A 27,290-nucleotide genomic window follows, 5' to 3' on the forward strand; every position below is an offset into this window, starting at 1 on the left:
TCAAGATTTTCTTCAAAGTGTTAATAAGGCCTTAATTTGTAATAGATTTAAGCATCTTTTTTATATTCGTAAAATTAATGTATTTTAGATGGCTTCCATAAGAATTTTGAAAATGAGTTACATCGCTTCAAATAAAAACACCTCGTTACTGTAGACTTTTTGATGTTTTTACGAGAGAATGTGGGGTTCCAACCACGTATTTTAAGCGTAATGTTTTCTTGAGAAAACTTATTAAAAACTTGCATTGCGTTTACCTTGCTTGCTGGGATATTTATAGAATGGTAGTTTTTTTTCTCACTCAACCCATTTAACCTTGAGTAAATTTTTGGTTAGAAGTGCCCAATTAAAATTTCAATACCCTTAATGATGAAAAATATAAAATATTTAACAGCTTTTTAACATGACATTTCTATAGAAATTTCTTTTATATTAGCTCTATATCTTTATGAAAAAACAAAGCGTGTACTTAATTAGTTCCAACTGTTTCCAAACTGATAATATGTTCTCTCGTATGCGGCCATATGACCAGAGTTCAGAGCAGTGCAATAAATTTTGAGTAACAGCGCTGCTCGAAATTAAACGGGATGACATAATCAAGATTTTGTTCAAAGTGTTAATAAGCCCTTAATGTGTAATAGATTTAAGCAACTTTTTTATATTCGTAAAATTAATGTATTTTAGATGGCTTCTATAGGAATTTTGAAAATGAGTTACATCGCTTCAAATAAAAACACCTCATTACTGTAGACTTTTTGATGTTTTTGCAAGAGAATGTGGGGTCCCAACCACGTATTGTTTGCGTAATGTTTTTTGAAAAAACTTATTAAAAACTTACATTGCGTTTACTTTGCTTGCTGGGATATTTATAGAAAGGTAGTTTTTTTTCTCACTCAACCCATTTAACCTTGAGTAAATTTTTGGTTAGAAGTGCCCAATTAAAATTTCAATACCCTTAATAATGAAAAATATAAAATATTTAACAGCTTTTTAAAATGACATTTCTATAGAAATTTCTTTTATATTAGCTTTATATCTTTATGAAAAAAACAAAGCGTGTACTTAATTAGTTTCAACTGTTTCCAAACTGATAATATGTTCTCTCGTATACGGCCATATGACCAGAGTTCAGAGCAGTGCAATAAATTTTGAGTAACAACGCTGCTCGAAATTAAACGGGATGACATAATCAAGATTTTGTTCAAAGTGTTAATAAGCCCTTAATGTGTAATAGATTTAAGCATCTTTTTATACTCAGTTGAGCAGAGCTCACAGAGTATATTAAGTTTGATTGGATAACGGTTGGTTGCACATATATAAATGAATCGAGATAGATATAGACTTCCATATATCAAAATAATCAGGATCGAAAAAAAATTTGATTGAGCCATGTCCGTCCGTCCTTTAACACGATAACTTGAATAAATTTTAAGGTATCTTGATGAAATTTGGTATGTAGGTTCCTGAGCACTCATCTCAGATCGCTATTTAAAATGAACGATATCGGACTATAACCACGCCCACTTTTTCGATATCGAAAATTTCGAAAAACCGAAAAAGTGCGATAATTCATTACCAAAGACAGATAAAGCGCCGAAACTTGGTAGATGAGTTGAACTTATGACGCAGAATAGAAAATTAGTAAAATTTTGGACAAACGGTGTAGCACCGCCCACTTTTAAAAGAAGGTAATTTAAAAGTTTTGCAAGCTGTAATTTGGCAGTCGTTAAAGATATCATGATGAAATTTGGCAGGAACGTTACTCCTATTACTATATATATGGTTGATAAAAATTAGCAAAATCGGAGAAGGACCACGCTCACTTTAAAAAAAAAATTTTTTTTAAATAAAATTTTAACAAAAAATTTAATATCTTTACAATATATAAGTAAATTATGTCAACATTCAACTCCAGTAATTATATGGTGCAACAAAATACAAAAATAAAAGAAAATTTCAAAATGGGCGTGGGTCCGCCCTTTTTCCTTTAATTTGTCTAGGATACTTTTAACGCCATAAGTCGAACAAAAATTAACCAATCCTTTTGAAATTTGGTAGGGATATAGATTTTATGGCGTTAACTGTTTTCTATGAAAATGGGCGAAACCGGTTGATGCCACGCCCAGTTTTTATACACAGTCGTCCGTCTGTCCTTCCGCATGGCCGTTAACACGATAACTAGAGCAAATATCAACATATCTTTACTGAACTTAGTTCACGTACTTATCTGAACGCACTTTATCTTGGTATAAAAAATGAACGAAATCCGACTATGACCACGCCCACTTTTTCGATATCGAAAATTACGAAAAATGAAAAAAATTCCATAATTCTATACCAAATACGAAAAAAGGGATAAAACATGGTAATTGGATTGGTTTATTGAAGCGAAATATAACTTTAGAAAAAACTTTGTAAAATGGTTGTGACACCTACCATATTAAGTAGAAGAAAATGAAAAAGTTCTGCAGGGCCAAATAAAAAACCCTTGATATCTTGGCAGGTATTACATATATAAATAAATTAGCGGTATCCAACAGATGATGTTCTGGGTCACCCTGGTCCACATTTTTGTCGATATCTGGAAAACGCCTTCACATATACAACTACCACCACTCCCCTTTAAAACTCTCATTAATACCTTTAATTTGATACCCATATCGTACAAACACATTCTAGAGTCACCCCTGGTCCACCTTTATGGCGATATTTCGAAACGGCGTCCACCTATAGAACTAAGGCCCACTCCCTTTTAAAATACTCATTAACACCATTCGTTTTATGCCCATATTGTACAAACAAATTCTAGGGTCACCCCTGGTCCACCTTTGTGGCGATATCTCGAAACGGCGTCCACCTATGGAACTAAGGATTACTCCCTTTTAAAATACTCATTAACACCTTTCTTTTGATACTCATATCGCACAAACGCATTCTAGAGTCAACCCTGATCCACCTTTATGGCTATATCCCTAAATGGCGTCCACCTATAGAACTATGGCCCATTCCGTCATAAAATACTCTTTACTGCCTTTCATTTGATACACATATCATACAAACACATTCCAGGGTTTCCCTCGGTTCATTTTCCTACATGGTTATTTTCCCTTATGTTGTCACCATAGCTCTCAACTGAGTATGTAATATTCGGTTACACCAGAACTTAACCTTCCTTACTTGTTTATATTCGTAAAATTAGTGTATTTTAGATGGCTTCTATAGGAATTTTGAAAATGAGTTACATCGCTTCAAATAAAAACACCTCGTTACTGTAGACTTTTTGATGTTTTTACGAGAGAATGTGGGGTTCCAACCACGTATTTCAAGCGTAACGTTTTTTTGAGAAAACTTATTAAAAACTTACATTGTGTTTACTTTGCTTGCCGGGATATTTATAGAAAGGAAGTTTTTTTCTCACTCAACCCATTTAACCTTGAGTAAATGTTCGGTTAGGAGTGTCCAATTAAAATTTCAATACCCTTAATGATGAAAAATATAAAATATTTATACAGTTTTTTAATATGATATTTCTATAGAAATTTCTTTTTATATTAGCTTTATATCTTTAAGATTTCAATACCCTTAATGATGAAAAATATAAAATATGTATACAGGTTTTTAATATGACATTTCCATAGAAATTTCTTTTTCCATTAGCTTTATATCTTTATGAAAAGAACAAAGCGTGTACTTAATTAGTTTCAACTGTTTCCAAACTGATAATATGTTCTCTCGTATAAGAACATATGACCACGGTTCGGAGCAGTGCAATAAATTTTGAGTAACAACTAGTGTTGGGAACTATCGAATGAAAACTATCGAGTTATTCGATAGTTCACTAATTCTCATTCATTCGATAGTCATTTGAAATTAGTTCATTACTATTTTTTCGAATTACTAGTTTTAGGCATGAATGATTCGTTCACTACTATTTTTTCGAGTTACTAGTTTTATGTATGAATGATTCGTTCATTACTATTTTATCGAACTACTAGTTTTTGGTATGAATGTTTCGCTCATTACTATTTCTTCGAATGGTTCGTTCTATTTAAACTTTTGCTGTGCATATACCAGTGTTAAAAAGATATTAAAATAAATTTAACATACGTCAACCTAATCGACAAACGTTTTAAGCGTGGTAATTATTAAATATTTTTAACTGAGGAAGTAATTTTAACGATTTAATTTGTGCAGATATTTCTAATGCGGCCTGGATTGAAGAGATCTTCCGTTTGCGAGTTTTTTACCAAAAATGGCACTGAAGTTAAATGCCATATATGCAAAAAAATTTTTAAATTTTCTGGCAACACATCAAATTTAAATGACCATCTACGCCGTAAGCATCCGTCTTCCTCAGAACATAGGAATCTAACTTCAGGAGAAATTGCGCCAGTAATTTCAGAAGAGGAACGTAGTTCCACTTCTCTTTCGTCAACTACTGCAGGGGGTGCAGCGCGCAGTTCTTTAACAGTACCTACCGAAGACATTTCCAATAGTGGATGTTTGAGAAGGACTGTTCAAACAAAATTATTTGTTACCAGCACACGTTCTGAGCTCTCAGAGCAAAAAAAAATAATATTGATGAACCCCTTTTAAAGATGATTACAAAAGACTTGCAGTGCTTTCCATCGTTGACAATGTAGGATTTGTAGAATATACAAAAAAGCTTCAGCCATTATATTCCTTGCCAAACAGAAAAGTTTTATCAAATACAATGCTACCTTTAAATACAATTAAGTAAGAAAGGAACTGCATGACTTGCTCAACATTGTAACACATATTTTAGTTACAACTGATATGTGGACTTCTGATAGTCAAAAATCTTTTTTGTCAGTTACTAGTCATTTCGTTCGGGATAACAAAATGATTTCTGCAGTTTTATCAACAAAGGAAATCTTAGGAAATCATACCTCCCAAAATATAGCTACAGAATTGAAGTTAATATTTGATGAGTGGTCCGTTTTTGACAAAATAATTACTGTAGTAAGTGATAACGGGGCTAATATTAAAAAGGCTATATTTGAAATGTTACAGAAGCACCACCACCCATGTGTAGCGCACACATTAAATTTATGTGTAATTGATGCCATCAAAGCTGTTCCACAAGTTACTGTGCTCATAACCAAGTGTCGTGCCATAGTCACTTACTTTAACCATAGTTCTCAAGCGACGGAAAAATTAAAAAATATGCAAAAGCAAATGGGCGTTACTGAACTGAGGTAAAAACAAGATGTCCCTACCCGGTGGAATTCCACCCTTATAATGATGGAGCGCATATGCTTGGTAAAAGAACCACTCTCTGCCATAATAACTTCTTTACCAAATGCTCCTGATTTCCTCAGTTCATCAGAATGGGAAACATTGTTGGACTACACTAATCTTTTCAAGCCCGTAGAGGCCATGACAACCGAATTGTCAGGAGAAAATTATCCCACGATGTCACTAAGAGTGCCCCTAATCAGAGGTCTTCAATACGCAGTACGAAATCGCAAAATGAAAACTGTAGAGGGAGAAAGTTTGAAGAGCAGATTGTTAGAGATAGTTTGGAGACGATTAGGGCAGTTGGAGTCTGACAAAATGTGCGCCAAATCAACATTCCTAGATCCTAGGTTTAAAAAAATTGCGTTCGGTAATAAAATTAATGCAAATAATGCAACAAAATGGCTAGTGGAAGAAGTAACTTCCCTAGTACGGCAACAAAACACAAGTGTGAAGCAAAAACAACTTCTCAAAACGCGCCCAATGTCAATGCAAATATTCAGTTGGAGCAATATCTAAGGCAAAATTTTGTTGATCGCTCAAATAATCCCCTAGACTATTGGAATCGTAGCCAGTCAACATTTCCGGAACTATATATGCTTTCGAAAAAATATTTACATATGTATACCCGCAACATCGGTTCAGTCAGAACGAGTTTTCTCGAAAGCAGGGCAAATTAACGACAGGAGAAACCGACTTAAAGGAGATAAACTAGATATGATAATATTTTTGAACAGCAATTTAAACATTGAAGGTATTTTTCATGTCAACTCGATGTACATACTTGTATTATTACTTTACAATCAATTTTTTTAGGGGTTTAATAACACAATCAGTTGCCATCTCTGCGGCGAAAATTTAATATAGACCCTCATGCACTATCCGATTTTGGCTAGAACAACTATAGCGACTTTTAGTATTTAAGTGCTTGAAATATTTGTTTTATGTTTCTTTTATAAATGAAATTTAATGTGCAATTTTTATATTAATTAAACGTGACCTGAATTTTGAAAAAAAAAAAAAACAGTAGCTTATGTATAAGTTAAGGCAATCAATAATGCCTCTGAAACAGATTTGAATAATACAGATAAAAATCTATTTTAAGTAACCTTATTTCCTGTTGTTGTTGTTGTAGAGGCATAAAATCTCCCCACAGGTTTGGGGGAGACCAAAAAACTCAGTGGGTTGCGAACCAAGGTCATTTGCATATCATTCATGCGCTTTGCATAACATGTAACAAAGGCATTTAAATTGAATATTTTCATTATTTACTTGAAGCAAAATTTACACCATTTTAATCTTATTTAACGTTTTTGTTACGTTCCAATGTAGCGTGATCCAGATACGGATAGAAATTTAACATACAAATGCAGCAACAAATTGATCCATATGGCATATGGTTCTCTAGCCGTATCTGGATCACGTTTCATTGGAACACGACGTTCTTGTCTTATATAGGTTTGTTCTTTAGCTACCCCGAGGGGTAACTAAAACAATCCAGAAATTGTTCTTTTGACTTCTGGCAAGCTAAAGAACAAATCAAATGAATGAATGAATGAATGAAAAAATTCGTTCGATAGTTAAAATTATTCAGTAACTAACTATCGATAGTTGAATTCATTCGATAGTTCCCAACACTAGTAACAACACTGCTCGAACTTAAGCGGAATGACATAATCAAGATTTTGTTCAAAGTATTAATAAGCCATTAATGTGTAATAGATTTAAGCAACTTTTATATATTCGTAAAATTAATGTATTTTAGATGGCTTCTATAGGAATTTTGAAAATGAGATACATCGCTTCAAATAAAAACACCTCATTACTCTAGACTTTTTGATGTTTTTGCAAGAGAATGTGGGGTCCCAACCACGTATTGTCAGCGTAATGTTTTTTGAAAAAACTTTTTAAAACTTACATTGCGTTTACTTTGCTTGCTGGGATATTTATAGAAAGGTAGTTTTTTTCTCACTCAACCCATTTAATCTTGAGTAAATTTTTTGTTAGAAGTGCCTAATTAAAATTTCAATGCCCTTAATGATGAAAAATATAAAATATTTATACAGCTTTTTAATATGACATTTCTATAGAAATTTCTTTTTATATTAGCTTTATATCTTTATGAAAAGAACAAAGCGTGTACTTAATTAGTTTCAACTGTTTCCAAACTGATAATATGTTCTCTCGTATATGACCATATGACCACGGTTCGGAGCAGTGCAATAAATTTTGAGTAACAACACTGCTCGAACTTAAGCGGGATGACATAATCAAGATTTTGTTCAAAGTATTAATAAGCCATTAATGTGTAATAGGTTTAAGCATCTTTTTTATATTCGTAAAATTAATGTATTTTAGATGGCTTCTATAGGAATTTTGAAAATGTGTTACATCGCTTCAAATAAAAACATCTCGTTACTTTAGACTTTTTAATGTTTTTACAAGAGATTGTGGGGTCCCAACCACGTATTGTAAACGTAATGTTTTTTGAGAAAATTCATTAAAAACTTACACTACGTTTACTTTGCTTGTTGGGATATTTATAGAAAGGTAGTTTTTTCTCACTCAACCCATTTAACCTTGAGTAAATTTTTGGTTAGAAGTGCCTAATTAAAATTTCAATGCCCTTAATGATGAAAGATATAAAATATTTATACAGCTTTTTAATATGACATTTCTATAGAAATTTCTTTTTATATTAGCTTTATATCTTTATGAAAAGAACAAAGCTTGTACTTAATTAGTTTCAACTGTTTCCAAACTGATAATATGTTCTCTCGTATAAGACCATATGACCACGGTTCGGAGCAGTGCAATAAATTTTGAGTAACAACAATGCTCGAACTTAAACGGGATGACATAATCAAGATTTTGTTCAAAGTGTTAATAAGGCCTTAATTTGTAATTGATTTAAGCATCTTTTTATATTCGTAAAATTAATGTATTTTAGATGGCTTCTATAGGAATTTTGAAAATGAGTTACATCGCTTCAAATAAAAACACCTCGTTACTGTAGCCTTTTTGATGTTTTTGCAAGAGAATGTGGGGTTCCAACCACGTATTGTAAACGTAATATTTTTATGAGAAAACTTATTAAAAACTTACATTGCGTTTACTTTGCTTGCTGGGATATTTATAGAAAGGTAGTTTTTTTTTCTCACTCAACCCATTTAACCTTGATTAAGTTTTTGGTTAGAAGTGCCCAATTAAAATTTCCATGCCCTTAATGATGAAAAATATAAAATATTTATACAGCTTTTTAATATGACATTTCTATAGAAATTTCTTTTTCGCCCCTCGGGTGTATTTCTGTCATGAAAAGCTCTCAGCGAAAACTCATCTGCCTTGCAGACGCCGTGCGGAATCGGCATAAAACATGTGGGTACCGTCCGGCCAATTTGTAGGGAAAATCAAGAGGAGCAAGACGTAAATTGGAAGAGGAGCTCGGCCTTAGATCACTTCGGAGGTTATCGCGCCTTACATTTCTTTTTATACTCAGTTGAGCAGATCTCACAGAGTATATTAACTTTGATTGGATAACGGTTGGTTGTACAGGTATAAAGGAATCGAGATAGATATAGACTTCCATATATCAAAATCAACAGTATCGAAAAAAAATTATATTGAGCCATGTCCGTCCGCCGTCCGTCCGTCCGTCTGTCCGTTAACACGATAACTTGAGTAAATTTTGAGGTATCTTGATGAAATTTGGTATGTTGGTTCCTGGGCACTCATCTCAGATCGCTATTTAAAATGAACGATATCGGACTATAACCACGCCCACTTTTTCGATATCGAAAATTTCGAAAAACCGAAAAAGTGATAATTCATTACCAAAGACAGATAAAGCGAAGAAACTTGGTAGATGAGTTGAACTTATGACGCAGAATATAAAATTAGTAAAATTTTGGACAATGGGCGTGGCACCGCCCACTTTTAAAAGAAGATAATTTAGCAGTTTTGCAAGTTGTAATTTGGCAGTCGTTGAAGATATCATGATGAAATTTGGCAGGAACGTTACTCTTATTACTGTATTGTAACGAAGCTTTTTCTGCTGGGGTATACTCGCCGTGTCCAAGGTTCGTTTACAATGAATTTGTATTTCGGGGCGCCTTGCAAATCGTTTCCATATAAATTCACTTTATTGGTAAATTCCCTAAACTATAATATAAAATGTATAAAATGTGTATCTATAATTCATTTAATTTCATTGCTTGCTTTATAATTCGTGATGGGCTAGCGGTCCCTCGTGTCCCGTTAGGAACGTTCTGTTAGGGCGCCGTACTGGTCGCCGTCTAGGTATGTGTGAATGTGTCTCGGTGACGCCTTGCGCCGGCGTGTTCCTATTATGGTTAGTGGCAGTGCTAAGCCTGCTGCGGCCAGCGTCGTATGCCTGCGTATCTCAGCTGCGGCCAACGTCGTATGTACGCGTAGTTCTGCTGCTGCCAACGTCGTGCGTATTCGTGGTTCTGCCAGCGTCGTATTTATGCGTGACTCTGCTGTGGCCAACGTCGTATACTTGCGTAGCTCTGCTGCGGCCAACGTCGTATGTAAGCGTGACTCTGCTGCGGCCAACGCCGTGTGTGTGCGTAACTCTGCTGGCGTCGTGTGTATGCGTGACTCTGCCGCCGAGGCTTATGGCGATGGCGCGCGGGCTCGTGACGTTGTGGGCCTTCGCTTAGCGGGGAACGAGCGTAGTTTGAGGCGTTGTAGAGCGGTCAAAACCTGCTTACCCACAATCCTCAACCCACGGCTCTCTCCTATGACGGGAACTGTCCTGCGATGGTCAAAACCGATACGCCTTTCAGATGCCCTTCAATTGCTGCTCAGGTGACAGTCGCAACTTTGCGCCCCGTTAGGTGAGATCCGTTAGCCTCGGTACAGTCACGTTGTTGCGTTTCACCTCGACTCACTCCTACTGCGGCTGCCGACGTACTTCTGCCGCGGATGACCTTGGCTGAGCGCGGGATCACGATGCTGTGGAGGACGTTTGCTTACGAGGGAGCAAGCGTGATCTAAAGCGTTGTAGAGCGGTCAAAACCTGCTTACCCACAATCTTCAGTCCACGACTTTCTCCTATGAAACGCACTGGCTTGCAATGGTCAAAACCGATATGCCTTCCAGAGCGCTCCAATAGTAGCTCCGGTCGCGACCACAACCGCGTGCTAACTGCTTGCTGTCTTCTCGTGTTGCCCTTTTTATAGCCGATGCTCTTGATGTTGCTAGCATAGTTGGTTGCGTTGCCATGGTTACGGTGTTGCTGTGGCGTGTTGCGGCAACTTGTTGCGCTAGTGATGTTTCTGACACTTGTTTGTGTCCCGTGTTGTGTTGGCAATGTTGCTAATCGTGTTTTTATGATGTTTCAGAGACTTGTTTGTGCCTGGTGTTGTCTGTAGTACTGCTCCTGTGTTATGGGGTGGTGGTTTTGTGTGGGCCAAATTAATGGATTATATTTGGTCCTCACAGTATGTCTGCCTAATAAAAATTAGCAAAATCGAAGAACGAACACGCCCACTTTTTAAAAAAAATTTTTTTTTAAATCAAATTTTAAAAGAAAAATTAATATCTGTATAGTATATAAGTAAATTATGTCAACATTCAACTCCAGTAATGATATGGTACAACAAAATACAAAAATAAAAGAAAACTTCAAAATGGGCGTGGCTCCGCCCTTTTCAATTTAATTTGTCTAGGATACTTTTAATGCCATAAGTCGAACAAAAATTTACCAATCCTTGTGAAATTTGGTGGAGGCTTAGAATCTAGGACGATAACTGTTTTCTGTGGAAAAGGGCGAAATCGGTTGAAGTCGCGCCCAGTTTTTATACACAGTCGACAGTCTGTCCTTCCGCTCTGCCGTTAACACGATAACTTGAGCAAAAATCGATATATCTTTACTAAACTCAGTTCACGTACTTATCTGAACTCACTTTGTATTGGTGTAAAAAATGGCCGAAATCCGACTATGACCACGTTCACTTTTTGGATATCGAAAATTACGAAAAATGAAAAAAATGCCATAATTATATGCCAAATACGAAAAAAGGGATGAAACATGGTAATTGTATTGGTCTACTGACGCAAAATATAACTTTAGAAAAAAACTTGATAAAATGGGTGTGACACCTACCATATTAAGTAGAAGAAAATGAAAAAGTTTTGCAGGGCGAAATCAAAAGCCCTTGGAATCTTGAAAGAAATACTGTTCGTGGTATTACATATATAAATAAATTAGCGGTACCCGACAGATGATGTTCTGGATCACCCTGGTCCACATTTTGGTCGATATCTCGAAAACGCATTCACATATACAACTAAGGGCGACTACCTTTTAAAACCCTCATTAATACCTTAAATTTGATACCCATATCGTACAAACACATTCTAGAGGCACCCCTGGTCCACCTTTATGGCGATATCTCGAAAAGGCGTCCACCTATAGAACTAAGGCCCACGCCCTTTTAAAATACTCATTAACACCTTTCATTTGATACTCATATCGTACAAACAAATTCTAGAGTCACCCCTGGTCCACCTTTATGGCGATATCTCGAAAAGGCGTCCACCTATAGAACTAAGGCCCACGCCCTTTTAAAATACTCATTAACACCTTTCATTTGATACCCATATCGTACAAACAAATTCTAGAGTCACCCCTGGTCCACCTTTATGGCGATATCTCGAAAAGGCGTCCACCTATAGAACTAAGGCCCACGACCTTTTAAAATACTCATTAACACCTTTCATTTGATACCCATATCCTACAAACAAATTCTAGAGTCAGGCCTGGTCCACCTTTTTGGCGATATCCCTAAATGGCGTCCATCTATAGAACTATGGCCCACTTCCTCTTAAAATACTCTTTAATACCTTCCATTTTATACACATGTCATACAAACACATTCCAGGGTTACCCTAGGTTCTTTTTACAACATGGTGATTTTCCCTTACTTTGTCTCCACAGCTCTCAACTGAGTATGTAATGTTCGGTTACACCCGAACTTAGCCTTCCTTACTTGTTTATTCTAATTTTTGGTTAGAAGTGCCTAATTAAAATTTCAATGCCCTTAATGATGAAAAATACAAAATATTTATACACCTTTTTAAAATGACATTTCTATAGCAATTTCTTTTTATATTAGCTTTATATTTTTATACTCAGTTGAGCAGAGCTCACAGAGTATATTAAGTTTGATTGGATAACGGTTGGTTGTACATATATAAAGGAATCGAGATAGATATAGACTTCCATATATCAAAAAAATCAGGATCGAAAAAAAATTTGATTGAGCCATGTCCGTCCGTCCGTCCGTCCGTTAACACGATAACTTGAGTAAATTTTGAGGTATCTTGATGAAATTTGGTATGTAGGTTCCTGAGCACTCATCTCAGATCGCTATTTAAAATGAACGATATCGGACTATAACCACGCCCACTTTTTCGATATCGAAAATTTCGAAAAACCGAAAAAATGCGATAATTCATTGCCAAAGGCGGTTAAAGCGATGAAACTTGGTAGATGGGTTGACGTTATGACGCAGAATAGAAAACTAGTAAGATTTTGGACAATGGGCGTGGCACCGCCCACTTTTACAAGAAGGTAATTTAAAAGTTTTGCAAGCTGTAATTTGGCAGTCGTTGAAGATATCATGATGAAATTTGGCAGGAACGTTACTACTATTACTATATATGTGCTAAATAAAAATTAGCAAAATTGGATGAAGAACACGCCACTTTTTAAAAAAAAAATTTTTTTAATTCAAATTTTAACAAAAAAGTTAATATCTTTACTGTATATAAGTAAATTAAGTCAAAATTCAACTCCAGTAATGATATGATGCAACAAAATCCAAAAATAAAAGAACATTTCAAAATGGGCGTGGCTCCGCCCATTTTCATTTAGTTTGTCTAGAATACTTTTAACGCCATAAGTCGAACAAAAATTTACCAATCCTTCTCAAATTTGGTAGGAGCATAGATTCTGTGACGGTAACTGTCCTCTGTGAAAATGGGCGAAATCGGTGGAAGCCACGCCCAGTTTTTATACACAGTCCACCGTCTGTCCTTCCGCTCGGCCGTTAACACAATAACTTGAGCAAAAACCGATATATCTTTACTAAACTTAGCCCACGTACTTATCTGAACTCACTTTATCTAGGTATAAAAAATGGTCGAAATCCGACCATAACCACGCCCACTTTTTCGATGTCGAAAATTACGAAAAATGAAAAAAATGCCATAATTCTATACCAACTACGAAAAAAGGGATGAAACATGGTAACTGGATTAGTTTATTGACGCAAAATATAACTTTTGAAAAAACTTTGTAAAATGGGTGTGACACCTACCATATTAATTAGAAGAAAATGAAAGTTCTACAAGGCGAAATCAACAGCCCTTGGAATCTTGGCAGGAATACTGTTAGTGGTATTGCATATATAAATAAATTAGCAGTACCCGACAGATGATTTTCTGGATCACCTGGTCCACATTTTGGTCGATATCGCGAGAACGCCTTCACATATACATCTAAGGGCCACTCGCTTTTAAAACCCTCATTAATACTTTTAATTTGATATCCATATCATACAAACACATTCTAGAATCACCCTGGCCCACCCTAATGGCGATATCTCGAAAAGGCGTCCACCTATAGACCTAATGCCCACTCCCTTTTAATATGCTCAGTAACACCTTTCGTTTGATACCCATATCGTACAAACATTCTAGAGTCACCCCTGGCCCACCCTAATGGCGATATCTCGAAAAGGCGACCACCTATATACCTAATGTCCACTCCCTCTTAAAATGCTCAGTAACACCTTTCGTTTGATACCCATATCGTACAAACATTCTAGAGTCACCCCTGGCCCACCCTAATGGCGATATCTCGAAAAGGCGTCCACCTATAGACCTAATGCCCACTCCCTCTTAAAATCTTTAGTAACACCTTTCGTTTGATACCCATATCGTACAAACATTCTAGAGTCATTCCTGGCCCACCCTAATGGCGATATCTCGAAAAGGCGTCCACATATAGACCTAATGCCCACTCCCTCTTAAAATGCTCAGTAACACGTTTCGTTTGATACCCATATCGTACAAACATTCTAGAGTCACCCTTGGTCCACCTTTATGGCGATATCTCGAAAAGGCGTCCACCTATAGAGCTAATGCCCACTCCCTCTTAAAATGCTCAGTAACACCTTTCGTTTGATACCCATATCGTACAAACATTCTAGAGTCACCCCTGGCCCACCCTAATGGCGATATCTCGAAAAGGCGTCCACCTATAGACCTAATGCCCACTCCCTCTTAATATGCTCAGTAACACCTTTCGTTTGATACCCATATCGTACAAACATTCTAGAGTCACCCCTGGCCCACCCTAATGGCGATATCTCGAAAAGGCGACCACCTATATACCTAATGTCCACTCCCTCTTAAAATGCTCAGTAACACCTTTCGTTTGATACCCATATCGTACAAACATTCTAGAGTCACCCCTGGCCCACCCTAATGGCGATATCTCGAAAAGGCGTCCACCTATAGACCTAATGCCCACTCCCTCTTAAAATTCTCAGTAACACCTTTCGTTTGATACCCATATCGTACAAACATTCTGGAGTCACCCCTGGCCCACCCTAATGGCGATATCTCGAAAAGGCGTCCACCTATAGACCTAATGCCCACTCCCTCTTAAAATGCTCAGTAACACCTTTCGTTTGATATCCATATCGTACAAACATTCTAGAGTCACCCTTGGTCCACCTTTATGGCGATATCTCGAAAAGGCGTCCACCTATAGAACTAAGGATTACTCCCTTTTAAAATACTCATTACCACCTTTCATTTGATACCCATATCGTACAAAAACATTCTAGAGTCACCCCTGGCCCACCCTAATGGCGATATCTCGAAAAGGCGTCCACCTATAGACCTAATGCCCACTCCCTCTTAAAATGCTCAGTAACACCTTTCGTTTGATACCCATATCTTACAAACATTCTAGAGTCACCCCTGGCCCACCCTAATGGCGGTATCTCGAAAAGGCGTCCTCCTATAGACATAATGCCCACTCCCTCTTAAAATAATCAGTAACACCTTTCGTTTGATACCCATATCGTACAAACCCATTCTAGAGTCACCCCTGGCCCACCCTAATGACGATACCTCGAAAAGGCGTCCACCTATAGACCTCATGCCCACTTCCTCTTAAAATGCTCAGTAGCACCTTTCCTTTGATACCCATATCGTACAAACATTCTAGAGTCACCCTTGGTCCACCTTTATGGCGATATCTCGAAAAGGCGTCCACCTATAGAACTAAGGATTACTCCCTTTTAAAATACTCATTACCATCTTTCATTTGATACCCATATCATACAAACACATTCTAGAGTCACCCCTGGCCCACCCTAATGGCGACATTTCGAAAAGGCGTGCACCTATAGACCTAATGCCCACTCCCTCTTAAAATGCTCAGTAACACCTTTCATTTGATTCCCATATCGTACAACTAGAGACACCCCTGGTCCACCTTTATGGCGATATCTCGAAACGGCGTCCACCTATGGAACTAAGGATCACTGCTTTTCAAAATACTCATTAACAGCTTTCATTTGATACCCATATCGTACAAACATATTCTAGAGTCACCCCTGGTCCACCTTTATGGCGATTTCTCGAAAAGGCGTTCACCTATAGAACTAAAGCCCATTCCCTTTTAAAATACTCATTATCACCTTTCATTTGATACCCATATCGTACAAACACATTCTAGAGTCAGCCCTGGTCCACCTTTATGGCGATATCCCTAAATGGCGTCCATCCATAGAACTATGGCCTACTCTCTCTTAAAATACTCTTTAATACCTTCCATTTGATACACATGTCATACAACCACATTCCAGGGTTACCCCAGGTTCATTTTCCTACATGGTGATTTTCCTTATTTTGTCTCCATAGCTCTCAACTGAGTATGTAATGTTCGGTTACACCCGAACTTAGCCTTCCTTACTTGTTATTTTTTATTTTATTTTATTTTATTTTATTTTATTTTTATTTTTACTTAGATTTAAGTCGACGCAGACACAATGCGGTCGACTACTAAAAATAATATCATTCAATAACAAAATATTTGTAAATTTAAATGCTAACATTAGGATTAAATACATAAGAACTTTAAAAATTAAATTCAACTCTAAACAAAAAGAGGAGTCTACCTCACCGATGATGAGCTTGTGCAGAAACGTTACCCCAAATAATATTTTTCGGTTTTCCAAAGTTGGCAAGCAGCCTATTTTTGTATGGTGGTAGATGAAGGTTAGGATCCCAGTTAAGGCCACGGAGTGCGAAAATTTAAAAGTTGTTTCTGAACCGACTCAATTCGATGTATATAATTTTGGTATCGCGGGCACCAGACACACGAGTAGTACTCAAGTATTGGCCATACTAAAGATGTGAAAAGGAGCTTAGTGAGATACGGGTCATCAAACTTTTTGGCCCAACGTTTCACAAATCCAAATACCCCTGTTGCTTTGTTCACAATTGATGAAATATGCATATTGAAACACAGTTTCGGATCAAAGAGAACTCCCAAATCACTTACAACAGATATACGTATAAGATGCCAAAATTGGCTTCACACGATGAGATGTCATCAGCTTGCATTTAGAACAGTTTAAATATAGTAAATTCGCTGTACACTAGCATTGAAAAGAGTCCAAGTCGGCCTGTAAGAGATGGAAAGAGGATATCTCAGAGGGCAGGTATGCATAGCAAAGTTTAAATTCATCCGCATACATAAAAGTACGGGAATGTAAGATAATTTTTGATAAATCATTTATGAACAGGGTAAAAAGTAATGGACCATGACTACCTTGAGGAAACCCAGACGTTACGTTAAGCTTCTTTGAAAGACAATTTTTAAACAAAACTTGCTGAGTCCTGTTGGCGAGACAACTTTCAAGCCAGAGAATTAAATGCTTCGGAAACCCAAGAAAATCAAGTTTAAAAATTAGAAGTTCATGATTGGCAGAGTCAAAGGCTTTACTGAAGTCGGTGTAAATCACATCAATTTGCCTTTTGTTTAAAAATCCGTCCATTACTAAAGAGGTAAACTCTTGCAAGTTGGTAGTGGCTGATCTTCGAGGTACAAAAACATGCTGGCTAGACGATAGAAAAGAGCTACACATGGGCTGAAATTGACGAGTAATAATTCGTTCGAATATTTTAGGGATAGCTGAGAGCTTCGTTATGCCCCTATAGTTCTCAATATTAGATCTACTTTGCAATGACTCCTTCCAAATTAATGGCAAAGATTCCATGGATAGCGTAAATAATTTAGTAATCTGCTCTGATAGATTCACGGCACAGTAGTTAAGCACACAGCCAAGAACACCATCAAGCCCCACAGAAAAAACTGGTTTCAAATCCAAAAGAGTTTGAAGAACAGTATTGTTATCAATGACAGGATTTAGTATGCAATTAAAACTTTCTAATTTATACGGATTTTGACCAGTTTAAGATGATTTAGATGAATACGTCGATTTAAAGTAATCTGCAAATAAATTCGCGATATCATAATCGGAATTAGCATTTTTACAACCAAAAGTGAGGGCAGCAGAAAATCCAGAAACTTTTCTATTAGAGTTAACAAAACTACAAAATTTTTTCGGATTACTAAAAAACTGAAGTTTACAACTGGTTAAATAATTTTTGTAGCAAATTTGATTAAGACAGTGAAAGTTGGAGCGAGCAACTAGATACTTTGAAAGGTCAGCTGGTATTCCTGATCTCTTAAAACGTTTATAAAGCCTAGATTTGATGTTATTAAATCTCACAAGTTGTTTACGAGAACCAAGGTGGCCTGTTTGGCCCTACACAAACGCATCTGAGGGGAACACAGCTTTCGGAGAAGCAATTAAGAGTAACGTAAAATAGGGAAATTGCTGATTCTAGGTCATAACACGCATACAAGTCTGACCAATCATGGTTAGCAATCAATTCATTTAGTTTAAAGAAGTTGGTTGCTGCCCTAAATAATTTAGATACATCAGACACAGTAGGAGGTAGAACAATATCAAGAGCAATTTCAATCGTAGGGTGTGGGGGATCTTCAGAAAGAGATAATGGAGAAACACGATTAAGATTGATACCCACAGAGTCATCAACAAATACCAAATCAAGGCATTTTATTCTTACAATTTAACCCATCGTTGATCTGTACTGGAGATGTATCCAATAGAGAGTTGAAAAATTCATGTTGAATGTTTGGGGTAAAAAGTTTGAGCCACTTATGTTTATCCAGTTCACCGAGGGCAAATTAAAATCACCAAGAACTACTATACTATCTTTATCTCGTAACTGAGAGTAAACATTACGAATAGCTAAGTTATGGTAAGAGTAAATAAGCAAATCCGAACGAGGCGGTATATAAATGAAAAATATTAAACATTTTTTCTATTTAAATATTATTTATTCAACAATGAATTCACAGACTGAAAATTGAAAAAAAAACTGAAAACTGAAACTCAAAATATCTTTTTATACATTTTTCTATTACAATTTTTCAACAAATGCTATCTTTGGTTATTCCAAAAATTATTTAAGTATTTTGTTAGAATATCTTACAAAGCATTTATTTAAAATAATTAATTTATATTTATTAAAGTAAACGTTGCTTTACTTCTCCCCCTTCATAAAGTCGATACGACCTCGCTTCGATAAATACTCAAATAATTTTTAAAATTAAACACTAAACATGCGTATAATCAATATTGCGTATGTAATTCATTTATAAATTTTCATATTTCAAGTAAAATACTATTTTAACGAATTTACTGCAAATCCTCTTATTTGCAACCTTCTACTAAGTTCGAATTACTAAACTGTTGAATAAATAACTCCAATATTATTTAATAATGCAAAATGGCCTTTATTCACGTACATTTCAAAATAACACTTCTATTGCTCGATAGATAGCGTGCTTAATCGAGACTGACTCTCGCGCCTCTACTGTTGGTGCTTCTATACTCTGTGATTTCCTCGTTGCATCTTCTAGGCACTTCCAAAATTTACTTAGTTACTGCCATATAATTATAACTAGAGATGCACGCGTATAGCTTCTCATATGCGCGTGTATTTGTGAGCGACACTTCCACAATTACAATTTCATACTTTTGGGAGCATCTAAGATAAGATATCTGTATGTGTTCGTGCATCTCTTCTTCGCTGCGTGTACGTACATATGTGTAGACATAATGATGGATTCGTTTATGTAGATACATAATGATTGATTTATTGATGTGCATACAAGTCACTCTTAGCATCGGCTTAGAGATGACAGTACCCCTTAGTGTTGCTAATATTCCTAACACTGCCCTCCACCTAAGTCTGATCGTCCCGATCAAACAAATCTCTCGATCTAACCGCTGCTAGCCGCTCCAAATGAACCACCCTTCTATTTCGTGGTTTCCTAATTATTTGTATGCTGTAGATTACATCACTGATCCTCTTCAAAACTCTGCACGGGCCCTCCCAACTGCACCGATATTTGGATGGAACACCTTTCCTGCAGTGAGGGTTGTATAGCAGTACCAAATCTCCCTCCCGGAAACCTTCCGAATTATTTTCCTTGTCGTACCTGTGTTTCATCTTACTACTCATTGTCCTGGATCATTCCCTCGCATTCTGTTGTTTGGCCAATGAACTACGTCGTAGAGCTTGCGCTTGACGGATTGGCTTCGCATAATCAGTATCGTTCCCACGTTTCACAACAGTAGTGCGCCCGGCTTGAAACTACCCTCGCATTCTTTCTGGGAAATTCGTTCCTTCGTTTTTGTGCGTCCATTAAGGTTTGTCAATGCCAGTGTTTCTTTCGCAGGTACTTTGGATTTCGCTTTATTTGCCCCATTCGCTCAATCAACCTTTACCTTTGACTTTCGTGGTCTTTGTCGAGTCTTCTCCAACAGTACCCGATTACTGCTGAACCATTTCTCCAAACTAAAGTTAAGTGGCATATCCTGGTTCTTATAGCGCATAATCTTTCTCCGCATATCGATCCTGATGTCATGGTCAACTAAGAAGTCCACTCCCAATATGACTTCATTAAAAATCTCCGCCACAATGAATTTATGTAGAACCATGACCTTTCCAATTAATACCTCACATACCACTTCTCCTTGGACTTAGTTATACTCGCCAGTGACCGTACGTAACCTTGCTCCAGTTAACGGGTTTACTCTGCTGTTGACCAAGTCAGATCGAATCAAGGAATGAGATGCGCCCGTATCTACAGTCAGTACACGTTCTTTGCCATCCACATTCCCTCTGACGGTAAGACTGCTCGATTTTCTACCAATTTGCGACACAGATATCACACGACATTCAATAGCTGGATCTAGCTCTCGATCTCTACACCTTGCTCGCTCTTGTACATCCCCTCCAGCTTTGTTATTAAGACCACTCATGCTGTTGCAACCACTAGGATCAAGATGGCAATGACGTGCAATGTGACCGGGCTTCCCGCATTTGATAACTCTCTCACTCCGCTTTTACCATCCCTTCAGCGCCTCCAGTATTGCCTCTACCCACTCTGGCCTTTCTACTCCCACACGGCGTGCTTTGAAAACTGGCTTACACAGAAGCGACGCTCTTTCCTGAATCAGAGCTTGTGAAACCGTTTCTGCGAATGTTGGCTTTGTTTCGACGATCCGTATGCCATTTATAAAGCTCTGAATCTTTTCCCTTTCAGTGTATTCCACAGGTGCGTCCGCGTTTGCAAGATGAGCCAATATTTCAATGTCTGAAGCAAACTAATGCAAAGTCTCGTTAGATTTTTGGTAGCGGTTTTGCAATTCTATTCGGTAGATTTGTTTCCTGTGTTCGCTTCCGTAACGTCGTTCTATAGCAGCCATCAATGCGTCATAACTGTTCCGTTCGTACTCTGGAATAGTCTGTAAGATTTCGCAGCTGGTCCTTTCAATGCTACGAACAGTGCAGCGACTTTATCTTCAGCATTCCAGTTGTTCACTGTTGCGGTCTTCTCAAATTGCTTAAAGGCCTGGAATGGAACAGAACCGTCAAAAGATGGAGTTTTTACCTTCGGATTGCTTGCTGAAACAGCTGGGTTATTAAGTTGCAACTCCTGTATACGACCTCTCAAAGCATCCACCTCGGCCTCGATTTTTTCCACAAACTGCGTTATTTTCTCGTCCATACGCGCTTCAAGTTTTGATGATATATGGGCCTCTTGCGCTTCGAGTTGTACTTTTATGCGTGTCTCTTGTTCTTTCAGTTGTGCTTCCATCTTTGATGTAATCTGTGTCGACATTTCTGAAATACGCGTTTCTTGTGCTTCAATCTTCGATGTTATACGTGTCTCCTGCGATTCTAGTTGAGATGCCATATTGTTTTATATTCTTCCAGTTGAGTTTCCATCTTGGATGTTATACGTGTCTCCTGTGATTCCATATATGTCTTCGGTTCTGCCAGTTGTGATGCAATATCTGTCTTTTGCGATTCCAGTTGGGATGACACTCTTGATGTTTGAGCAGATATTGCAGCCAAAATCGTGTTCAAGTCTGTGCTCGTAACTGTCTGCGATGATTCGTTTTTCTCTTCAATTTTTGTTGTTGTCTCGTCGACATCAAGATGAAAGACGTACTCTTCCACGTTAATTCCTTCTGCTTCCATTGCCTCTCGTAGTCGTGCCTGAAGTTCGAGTTTAATGCCGCTTGTATTCAATCCACGGCTCTCCAACTCCTTCTTCAGTTGCTGGATCTTCAATTCACTGAACTTTGCCATGTCCAAGTTGTATTCAAAATCTTCGGAATTTATTGAAAAATTCCTCTTCTGACACCAATTGTAACGAATTTACTGCAAAGCCTCTTATTTGAAACCTTCTGCTAAGTTCGAATCACTAAACTGTTGAATAAATAACTCCAATATTTAAAAATGCAAAATGGCCGTTATTCACGTACTTTTCAAAATAACACTTCTATTGGTTGACAGATAGCGTGTTTAATCGAAACTGACTCTAGCGCCTCGACTGTTGGTGCTTTTATACTCTGTGATTTCCTCGTTGCATCTTCTAGGCGCTTCCAAAATTTACTTAGTTACTGCCATATAATTATAACTACAGATGCACGTGTATAGCTTCTCATATGCGCGTGTATTTGTGAGCGACACTTCCACAATTACAATTTCATACTTTTGGGAGCATCTAAGACAAGATATCTGTATGTGTTCGTGCATCTCTTCTTCGCTGCGTGTACGTACATATGTGTAGACATAATGATTGATTCGTTTATGTAGATAAATAATGATTGATTTATGGATGTGCATACAAGTCACTCTTAGCATCGGCTTAGAGATGACAGTACCCCTTAGTGTTGCTAATATTCCTAACACTGCCCTCCACCTAAGTCTGATCGTCCCGATCAAACAAATCTCTCGATCTAACCGCTGCTAGCCGCTCCAAATGAACCACCCTTCTATTTCGTGGTTTCCTAATTATTTGTATGCTATAGATTACATCACTGATCCTCTTCAAAACTCTGTACGGGCCTTCCCAACTGCACCGATATTTGGATGGAACACCTTTCCGGCAGTGAGGGTTGTATAGCAGTACCAAATCTCCCTCCCGGAAACCTTCCGAATTATTTTCCTTGTCATACCTGTGTTTCATCTTACTACTCATTGTCCTGGATCATTCCCTCGCACTCTGTTGTTTGGCCAATGAACTACGTCGTAGAGCTTGCGCTTGACGGATTGGCTTCGCATAATCAGTATCGTTCCCACGTTTCACAACAGTAGTGCGCCCGGCTTGAAACTACCCTCGCATTCTTTCTGGGAAATTCGTTCCTTCGTTTTTGTGCGTCCATTAAGGTTTGTCAAAGCCAGTGTTTCTCTCGCAGGTACTTTTGATTTCGCTTTATTTGCCCCATTCGATCCATCAACCTTTAACTTTGACTTTCGTGGTCTTTGTCGAGTCTTCTCCAACAGTACCCGATTACTGCTGAACCATTCCTCCAAACTAAAGTTAAGTGGTATATCCTGGTTCTTATAGCGCATAATCTTTCTCCGCATATCGATCCTGATGTCATGGTCAACTAAGAAGTCCACTCCCAATATGACTTCATTAAAAATCTCCGCCACAATGATTTTATGTAGAACCATGACCTTTCCAATTAATACCTCACATACCACTTCTCCTTGGACTTAGTTATACTCGCCAGTGACCGTACGCAACCGTGCTCCAGTTAACGGGTTTACTCTGCTGTTGACCAAGTCAGATCGAATCAAGGAATGAGATGCGCCCGTATCTACAGTCAGTACACGTTCTTTGCCATCTACATTCCCTCTGACGGTAAGACTGCTCGATTTTCTACCAATTTGCGACACAGATATCACACGACATTCAATAGCTGGATCTAGCTCTCGATCTCTACACCTTGCTCGCTCTTGTACATCCCCTCCAGCTTTGTTATTAAGACCACTCATGCTGTTGCAACCACTAGGATCAAGATGGCAATGACGTGCAATGTGACAGGGCTTCCCGCATTTGATAACTCCCTCACTCCGCTTTTACCATCCTTTAAGCGTCTCCAGTATTGCGTCTACCCACTCTGGCCTTTCTACTCCCACACGGCGTGCTTTGAAAACTGGCTTACACAGAAGCGACGCTCTTTCCTGAATCAGAGCTTGTGAAACCGTTTCTGCGAATGTTGGCTTTGTTTCGGCGATCCCTATGCCATTTATAAAGCTCTGAATCTTTTCCCTTTCAGTGTATTCCACAGGTGCGTCAGCGTTTGCAAGATGAGCCAATCTTTCAATGTCTGAAGCAAACTCCTGCAAAGTCTCGTTAGATTTTTGGTAGCGGTTTTGCAATTCTATTTGGTAGATTTGTTTCCTGTGTTCGCTTCCGTAACGTCGTTCTACAGCAGCCATCAATGCGTCATAACCGTTCCGTTCGTACTCTGGAATAGTCTGTAATATTTCGCAGCTGGTCCTTTCAATGCTACGAACAGTGCAGCGACTTTATCTTCAGCATTCCAGTTGTTCACTGTTGCGGTCTTCTCAAATTGCTTAAAGGCCTGGAAAGGAACAGAACCGTCAAAAGATGGAGTTTTTACCTACGGATTGCTTGCTGAATTAGCTGGGTGATTAAGTTGCAACTCCTGTATACGACCTCTCAAAGCATCCACCTCGGCCTCGATTTTTTCCACAAACTGCGTTATTTTCTCGTCCATACGCTCTTCAAGTTTTGATGATATATGGGCCTCTTGCGCTTCGAGTTGTACTTTTATGCGTGTCTCTTGTTCTTTCAGTTGTGCTTCCATCTTTGATGTAATCTGTGTCGACCTTTCTGAAATACGCGTTTCTTGTGCTTCAATCTTCGATGTTATGTGTGTCTCCTGCGATTCTAGTTGAGATGCCATATTGTTTTATATTCTTCCAGTTGAGTTTCCATCTTGGATGTTATACGTGTCTCCTGTGATTCCATATATGTCTTCGGTTCTGCCAGTTGTGATGCAATATCTGTCTTTTGCGATTCCAGTTGGGATGACACTCTTGATGTTTGAGCAGATATTGCAGCCAAAATCGTGTTCAAGTCTGTGCTCATAACTGTCTGCGATGCTTCGTTTTTCTCTTCAATTTTTGTTGTTGTCTCGTCGACATCAAGATGAAAGACGTACTCTTCCACGTTAATTCCTTCTGCTTCCATTGCCTCTCGTAGTCGTGCCTGAAGTTCGAGTTTAATGCCGCTTGTATTCAATCCACGGCTCTCCAACTCCTTCTTCAGTTGCTGGATCTTCAATTCACTGAACTTTGCCATGTCCAAGTTGTATTCAAAATCTTCGGAATTTATTCAAAAATTCCTCTTCTGACACCAATTGTAACGAATTTACTGCAAAGCCTCTTATTTGAAACCTTCTGCTAAGTTCGAATCACTAAACTGTTGAATAAATAACTCCAATATTTAATAATGCAAAATGGCCGTTATTCACGTACTTTTCAAAATAACACTTCTATTGGTTGACAGATAGCGTGTTTAATCGAAACTGACTCTCGCGCCTCTACTGTTGGTGCTTTTATACTCTGTGATTTCCTCATTGCATCTTCTAGGCGCTTCCAGAATTGACTTAGTTACTGTCATATAATTATAACTACAGATGCACGTGTATAGCTTCTCATATGCACGTGTATTTGTGAGCGACACTTCCCCAATTACAATTGAATACTTTTGGGAGCATCTCAGATAAGATATCTGCATGTGTTCGTGCATCTCTTCTCCGCTGCGTGTACGAACATATGTGTAGACATAATGATTGATTCGTTTATGTAGATACATAATTGACTTATCTCGTTTGGTTGATTTTCCGACAGGGTGGATAAATGATGTATATTGGAACGATTTTCCGTCATCCCTTGTCAAATTTGGTTTTGAGACAAACCGGTTTCGGCGTTGTGCCATCATCAGTGTCGATTTTCGTTCTGATCTGTTGTTGTCATTTGTCCTGTATTTATAGTTCGTAGGTATATGAGCAGGTATTGTCAAATTGATGCTTGTGTATATTTAGTTATGTGTATGTGCTGTGTGTTCGTTCAGAACCGAGGGTGGTTTACTAATCGATTTGTGTGGCTGACTGGGGTAGGTAGAAATCTGTGATTTTAGTCGTTTGACCTTCTTTTTCGGTTTTTTGTTTTGGTGTGTTAATTGTTTTGTGTTTATTTGTTGTTGTGCGTTTGTCTGTTGTACCTGTGTGATTAAGTTGTTTCCTGTAAACAATTTTTAAAGGCTCGAATATTGTGTCAGAAATGGTGTTTATCTGTTCGTTTATTATTCTACCGTCAAATGTTTTCTGTTTGTAGATTTCCATGTTTTCGAGTACGTTGAGACGTCGGCCGGTTTGTCTCGCCGAAACCGGTTTGTCTCAAAACCAAATTTGACAAGGGATGACGGAAAATCGTTCCAATATACATCATAGATACATAATGATTGATTCATGGATGTGCATACAAGTCACTCTTAGCATCGGCTTAGAGATGACAGTAGCCCTTAGTGTTGCTAATATTCGTATATCTATCAACGAATATTATCTTTATGAATTTTTTTTCCATTAATTAAAACTATTGTTCCTAGATCTTTTTGTACAACATTTTGTTCATATACCTTATTCAATTTATTACCGAAACGTTTATTTCTACGTACAAAAACCACTTCTCCTTCTTTAAAACTACTTCTGATTTTGCTTGACATTTTTGAAGCAATACCCTGTGCTGAACTTAGTAAAGATTTTATAGAACTTAAAAACTCTTTTGAAAATGAATTAATTACATCAATAGGTTTCAATTGTATTACAGAATGAATTGTGTTATTATAATGGTATGTTGCTAAAAGAACTAAATCAGTTATATCAGTAATATTTTTTCTATTTTTAAACACCTAGCTATTTCGATTATTTTAGAATATAGCCGTTGTATTTGTCCATTACTCTTAATATGAAGAGGTGGTATGAAAAATTTATCTATATCAAAGTGATTTTTCAACATGTTACTTATTGTATTTGATTGAAACGACTTTTCATTATCAGAAACAATAAGTTTAGTTTTCTTAAAATGATTTAATAATACAAATAATGCAGGTTTTATTTCTATTATCGATCTAGATGAGATAGGTACTACTTGAACGAATTTCGGAAATTTATCAATACAATTTAAATAATGTTGTTTATCAATTGAAAATATATCAATGTGTAAAATTTCTCCAGAATATTCGGGAATTGGAGTTTTTCCTTTTTCAGGTTTTGCAGGATGCCTATTATATTTATTTTCTAAACATATTCGACAATTTTTTGTTATTGTTTTAAGTGTGTTTTTTATATCCGGGAAGTAATATTCTTCTATCAACTGCTTATAATTTTCCTGTAAAGGATGATATGCCCTATTATGTTCTATCGTTGCAGTTTCTATTTGATCAGCTTTATTTGTTAAATCTATTACTAATTTCTCAGAACGAATAAATT

At 37.4% G+C, this 27,290-nt stretch overlaps 1 protein-coding gene across 2 annotated transcripts in view; it reads left to right on the forward strand.

The window, feature by feature from the left end:
- The window catches only part of LOC137253243 (putative uncharacterized protein DDB_G0286901), a 130,916-nt gene that overhangs the window by 20,285 nt on the left and 83,341 nt on the right, over nucleotides 1-27,290 (forward strand). The window lies entirely within an intron of this gene.

This window comes from Eurosta solidaginis, chromosome 5 (genome assembly GCF_040869045.1).
Source record: "Eurosta solidaginis isolate ZX-2024a chromosome 5, ASM4086904v1, whole genome shotgun sequence".
In the NCBI taxonomy this organism is placed as follows: domain Eukaryota; kingdom Metazoa; phylum Arthropoda; class Insecta; order Diptera; family Tephritidae; genus Eurosta; species Eurosta solidaginis.